The 6,906-nt window shown below is 35.7% G+C and overlaps 1 long non-coding RNA gene across 1 annotated transcript in view; it reads left to right on the top strand.

The window, feature by feature from the left end:
• Positions 1 to 837: 837 nt before the first annotated feature.
• Positions 838 to 6,906, top strand: part of LOC107690336 (uncharacterized) — a 12,335-nt gene continuing 6,266 nt past the window's right edge. The window contains exon 1 of the long non-coding RNA XR_001634427.1: positions 838 to 848. This is a non-coding gene — a long non-coding RNA (uncharacterized LOC107690336). The remainder of the gene's footprint in view (positions 849 to 6,906) is intronic.

Raw genomic sequence — 6,906 nt, 5'->3', positions numbered from 1 at the left:
CCAGACTTATGACTAATAAGACTGACTAATAATGTCTGTCAATGTTTATTTTTACAGAAAAGACTTTTGAACAACAGAAAAACCACTTTCAAGTTCATTCAACAATATTAAATTGTCATTGTCATGACCAGTACATGACCAGCTTAAACCAGCTCATGACCAGCACATGACCAGCTTAAACCAGCTCATGACCAGCTAAGGACCAGCTCAAACCAGCAGCCATGCTTCAAAACATACCTAACCAGCATATGCTGGATTTTTCAACATGGAATGCTATGCTTCCAACTTTGTGGGAACAGTTTAGGGAAGGCCCGTTTCTATTCCAGCATGACAGTGCGCCAGTGCACAAAGTAAGGTCCATAAAGACATGGTTAATTGGATGAGTTTGGCGTGGAAGAACTTGACTGGCCCAGCCAGAACCGTGACCTCAACCCCATCAAACACCTTTGGGATGAACTAGAATGGAGATTGCGAGCCGTGGCAAAAATTCCCACTGAAACACTCAAAATCTTGTGGAAAGCCTTCCCAGAAACGTGGAAGCTTATAGCTGCAAAGGGGGACTAACTCCATGTTAATGTCTATGTATTTAGAATGCAATGTCATTAAAGTCCCTGTTGGTGTGATAATCAGGTGTCCTAATACTTCTGTCCATATAGTGTATTATTGTCAGGATCATGGACCTGTTTTGTTATGTTTTGCCCCGTTTCTGTTCCTGTGTTCCCTTATTTGGTCATGTTCCTGTCCTTGTTTAGTTAATTAGTCATTCTGTGCACCCGTGTTTGGTAATTGTCCTGTGTTTATAAGTTCTTGTCTGTGCATATCTCTTCTGTCGGGTCTACTAGTTGGATGTTGTGTGTTTCCGTTGTGGATTATCCCCTGTGATTCCTGGATTAAAGACTTTTGCTTGTAGGCCTACTCCACGTTTCTCTCTCGTTCCTCCCACAGCGAATCGTGACAGTTATATTTTATGCCAAATTCTTCGCATGTTTTGATCCACCAATTCTGATAGGAATTAAAAGATGCCAAAATCTCCACAAGTGTTTTTGTAGAAATGGATGCTTCATCCACACAAATAGTATTTTTTAGGTTATTATGAGTCTGAATAAAACGGTCTAAAACAGCTCTTTTTTTTTTTTAGGATGCATGAAAGTGTTGTCTCCAAAAATTTGCTTGTGAATGGTAATTTCAGAAAATTTCTAGGTGAGAAATGCATTTGTTTGCCTTTAGAAGCTTTCATATTGCAGATGTGGCTCATTTTACAAATGAGAAGCTGACCAAGCTGGGCCTGTGGACTAATTTCTGCAGCCAAGTTTTGCTTTCCCGTAGACGTCTACATCAGATGTCCCAACCCTTTGCTTCTTCTCTTAAGCACTTACATCAATGCGCACATCTACTGGATTCAGAAAGCTCAGCAATTTAAACAGCAGGCTCTCTGAGGTGGCATTACTTTGGGCTTCAGTACAGAAAAAGTGCCTCTTTTCTGGGACATGAAAACGCTTCTACAGCTATTTTGAAAGAAGTTTACTTGAGTAGTTTACTAGGGGTCAATCACATTGTCCTTCCCTTCAGTTTACGAGTCCTAAGATGGGAAAGCAGAATAATAATAGTATCCAAGCATAGCAAAAGTTCAGTCCTGCCCTGTCTGAACCAGTAATGAAGAGCAGAGACAAGATGCCTTAATTAAAGTGGGAGTAATTGAAATGAGGGTGAACCAGAAACAGTGCTTTAAAATGCTTCGTTTACACTTTTAAAAGAAGAGGTTGCTCTTTTATAATTACACAGTTAATGGATCTGAGATTATTAACATGCATATACCACCGAAGGGACCAGTATTTATAGTAAATAATAATGGCCTACGAAATACCATCTCTCACTTTTACATTCAGGAGGGAATGAGGGTGATAGACCCTGCTGCCTGAGGGTTACAGTTTCCAATCCCACATCTGTCATATTTGTCATCCATTCAATGCTGACGTGCTTTGATTACCTGTGTACACAGGTAACAGCTGAGGCTGAATGGAAATTAAATGTTGGCCAGTTCCACGTACAAGGCCTGGGTCATGATCCAACCACAGTTGGGACAGAGACGCTTGGCTTTCACACTGTGTTGGATGAATGTGTCCATATTTAGGAAAGCAAACTTATTCTTGCTTTAGGAAAGGCTTAATGAAACACGTTAAAAAGCAAAGATGAATTGTTAAAGGGATAGTTCACCTAAAAATGAAATTTACCCCATGTCTTACTCACCCTCAAGCCAGGTGTATGATTTTCTTCTTTCAGATAAATACAGTCGGAGTTATATTAAAAAATGTCCTGGCTCTTCCAAGCTTTATGATGGCAGTGTTGAGAAGCCCCAAAAAGTGCATCTGTCCATCATAAAAAGTACTCCACATGGGTTAATAAAGGCCTCCTGAGTGGAATCGATGCATTTGTGTAAGAATAATATCCATATTTAAAACTTTATAAACCATAATCTCTAGCTTCCGCTTACCGTCATAAGCACATTAACGAGAGAGTGATATTCCAGTGGATAACATAGGACATAGATGTAGCATATGCTCCGGTGAGAATATGCTAGTCTTGTGAGAACCAAATTTTGTTTACAGGAGTCTCCTGAAAAAAAAAAACAGTCTCCTCTTGGCTTATATCGAAATACTTTTAATTTTGGGGTGAATTATCCCTTTAACTGTGAAACTTTCTGTTCATTATGTCCTGGGATTTTATTTCTAACTAAAACAAGTGACTAAGTGATATGATGTAATCAGGGGAAAAAAATTAACTTTCAGTTAATTAATGAAATCTGTTTGGGAATAATTTACAAATGGATTGTTATGTATTCTAATGTTAGAAATTTTCAGGGGGAAAACAAAAAGGCTTTTCCCCCAGTTTTAAAATGCACCAAACTAGCATGATAACTATGTAAAATGACAGCAATGCCCTTTTCTGATTCACTGTTGTTCTCAATTCCACATTTTTTAAACATGTTTTACATCAGCACACTCTTCATGTCATAGAAATTGGTTACAGAAGCATACATATGTGAGAGGCTAGAAGGTCTAGAGTGCTGTTGATTGTAATGGTGAGAGTAAGGGTTCTTTAGTTGACCATATGGTTCTTAAAATATATATATTTTTTTTATCTTAATTTACATCGTAGGCTCTTCAGATGCTTTAAAGCACCAAAATCATTTTTAGTGTAGATGGTTATCTAAAAGCAACAACAACAACAGAGATTAAAAGTTATTTGGTGAAAAGTTCTTCGAATTTTCTAGTTTTGATGCTGCAGTGTTACCCTAGCTACCCTAACAGTCATCTGGGATTTGACCCAGTACTGGCCCTCATTTACTAAAGAAAGGCTCTGAGCTCGTTCTAATAATTCTGGCAACACTGTACAACCCTCAATTAACAAGCATAGCTTGTGACAAAAGGACACACAATGACTGCCTCTGAGCGTCCACATGTGGTACTACCATTTCACAGCAAGCAATTAGCACATGCCCTAAGCTAATTAATAATAAGGATGGGGTGAGACCAAGTACATCTTACTGCTAAACTACCTTCCATCTGCCTTGGTGTCAGTTTCAAACAGTCTGAAAATCTATTACGTACTTGATCTTCTTTCTGGGTTATTGCAATGGGTTTTTTCCTACATGATATACAAGAAAAGAAAAGATATACAAGAAAAGAAAACAAATGAAAGAAAATAGAAATAGAAATTAAGAGATCAAGTGTAAATGAATCAAAACCCACAATGTATAAGACATCAAATGGAGTTTGATATAGGCAAATGTTTTCTATATATTGCACATTTTTAAATAATGGATAACCAAAATGCTTTTAATGATCACATTCATGTACAAAATGTACATTTTTGCATTGTTCAATACAAAAGTTTATGTAAATTGTTTGTAAAAACCACTAGTTTTAATGTGAAAATTAAGTAAATAGTTCAACCATTCTTACACAAATTACCGCAATTACCTGTTGATGAAAAAAAGCATAAGAATTGTGGTTTAAATTATCTCACCATGAATTACAACATAATTAATAAAAAAGGAAATAGAAGTTTAATGCCAACTTAAAAATTGCTTAAAGTGTAAATTGTGTAGTGCCTTAAATCTAAAGTATAAAATGGATGAGCTCTCATTTTTCGTTTTTATCTCTGTAGTGTATATTACTCAGCAAAGATCGAGCAGTCTGCGCCTTTCAATTCAATGTATATCTGATACTGTCTGTGCTGATAAGGTGTGACAGACTTTTGGCTCCACACCTGAATCAAACCTGACAGTGTGCCAAGACTCAAACAGCTCTATATTTCTTTGTGAAGAATATTGCACTGTCTCCTATGCACCAATACAGTAGTCAGTGTGTTGACTCATACTTCATTGTCTTTTCACAACTGCAGGCTCAATTTCTCTAAACGTCTTATTTAAAGTTTATACTTTAAATTGCAACTGCAAAAAAAGTCCCTAAACCAAACCTCTTTTTCTGCTGAAAATCATGAATCACTTAATCATGCCATGGTTGGCTCTAAACGTCTTATTTAAAGTTTATACTTTAAATTGCAACTGCAAGAAAAGTCCCTAAACCAAACCTCTTTTTCTGCTGAAAATCATGAATCACTTAATCATGCCATGGTTGGTAAACTGTAATACAAGTAATACGATGACCTCATCACCTGATTCTCATTCGTTTAATGGACATTAACTCCACAGCCACCATTATTCACCATTACAGTCATCAGTCAAATTCAATATATCCCAATAGTCCTATTGCAAGCATTTATCGCCCATCTCCTATAGTGTTCTGACTTTGCCCGACACACCACACCGTCACTCTGCTCTTCAAAAGACTATTCACTTGATTAGCTACCATTTCTGAACTGAGGTTCAGGAACAAAAACCACAGACATAATGGTAAACAGCACCTTCAGCCACCAGCCTAGAGCTGTTACCACAATTTACCCTTACTTTGTTCAGTGTAAATTAATAACAAATCACAGAAGCAGTGTTGCTCAAAGGCTTCAGCAAGTGAACAGAGGGCTACATCAGTGATACTGAATGCAAAGCCTATTAATGTGAGCATCATAGCTAACTACATCTCCACTTTTGCCGTTGAGATGCACTGTGTTTGTTCAAGAAATTGGTTAATTTCACAAGGGCAATTCTCAGCACATACTTTAACAAGCTAGAAGTTTGAGCTGCAGTCTGCAGTGTTGTTATCATTAACTAAAACTATCAAAATAAATTTTTAGTAACTCAATTAGAAACTAAATAAAATCAAATATAAATATTATATGAAAAAGTTACATTTAAATGCAAATTATAAAAGTTTCCTTGGCAACAAACTGAAATAAAATGTGACCCAGGACCACAAAACTAGTCATAAGGGTCAATTTTGAGATCCATATATCATCTGAAAGCTGAATAAATAAGCTTTCCATTGATGTGTGGTTTGTTAGGATAGGACAGGATATTTGGCTGAGATACAACTATTCGAAAATCTGGAATCTGAGGGTGCAAAACAAATCTAAATATTGAGAAAATCGCCTTTAAAGTTGTCCAAATGAAGTTCTTAGCAATGCATATTACTAATCAAAAATTATTGATATATTTACAGTAGGACATTTAAAAAATATCTTCATGGAACATAATCTTACTGATTTTTGTTTAACGCAGCAAGGTACACGTAGCAAGGTTTTTTTTTAATTATATAATAAATAAAAAGAAAACAAATAGATAGAATACAAAAAGATTAGAGAAGCTAGTGTTGTTGTTTTGTTTTTTGTAAGAAAACAAGCAGTTAGTAAATGAATAGAGTGCAAGTCTAAAAGGGCAAGTTTTTTATTTTTTTTTTATACTTAAGACTGGTTTTGTGGTCCAGGGTCACATACAAGTTTAAGTTTGAAGTAAATAGCAAAATAAATACAACAGAGATTAAAACACATTAAAGGTACATAGAAAACAAATAAAAATGACAAAATCACATAATAAAATTTGTAAAACTTAATCTAAAATTAAAATGAAAAGTAAAAAAAAAAAAAAGCTAAATCAAAATCTTAATAAATACCATAATATTATATAAAATCAATAACATGGGCAGTCCATTAATCTATGTTTTCTAACATTAATTTGCTTACAACATATGCTTGTGTCATTTGGAAAGCAATGAATAATTTACGATATTTTTGGCACAAAAATGTTTTAGTTATTATACTCAATTTGCTTGCTATTTCCCTCTCACATTTCAGCCTAGTTTTCATTGGTAGAAATTTCAAAATGGTGTATTGTGTGACAAAAGTGAATACATGATTTGCCGTGAATATTTTGTGCTTGGTGTTTGACAAGAAGCACGATTATTTTCAACAAAATACATCATGGATAAACAACATCCATGGCCATGACATGCTGCAGAAAGATGTATATGGTTGTTTTTGTGCTCCTGCATGGCCTGAAGGAACAACAGCTGCGCTGGAATTTGGGTCTTCAAACTCTTATGACGCATGCAGACTATCAGCATGAATTATGCATTATACAGTATTTCAATGCTACGTCCAACACAAGGACAGAGATGGTCCCATGTGCAAACCGTACCTCTATATGTAGAAGCTCATGTCTATCTCAATCTGCTCACATATCACGCCTCATATGGATCCATTAAATAGCAATGAGCCATTTGTATATCACTATCCTCCAGCAATATGAATGTTAGAGAGCAGTTTATGACTCAAAGGAAGGTGATTGTAGTTTCAGCTGGCATGCTGAAGCTAAATGTCTTTAAATTTGCACATTAGATAATATTACACTATAGTACTTTATGTTTCAATAGCATGAGAGAATGAAAACTGCATCAGACCAACTGGCAAAGCAAGCAGCACGCCTGGAGCAAAAAAACAACAACTAATCAA

Source organism: Sinocyclocheilus anshuiensis, unplaced genomic scaffold, assembly GCF_001515605.1.
Source record: "Sinocyclocheilus anshuiensis isolate Anshui unplaced genomic scaffold, SAMN03320099.WGS_v1.1 scaffold461, whole genome shotgun sequence".
Lineage (NCBI taxonomy): Eukaryota > Metazoa > Chordata > Actinopteri > Cypriniformes > Cyprinidae > Sinocyclocheilus > Sinocyclocheilus anshuiensis.
This window is presented reverse-complemented; position numbering and strand designations above follow the sequence as displayed.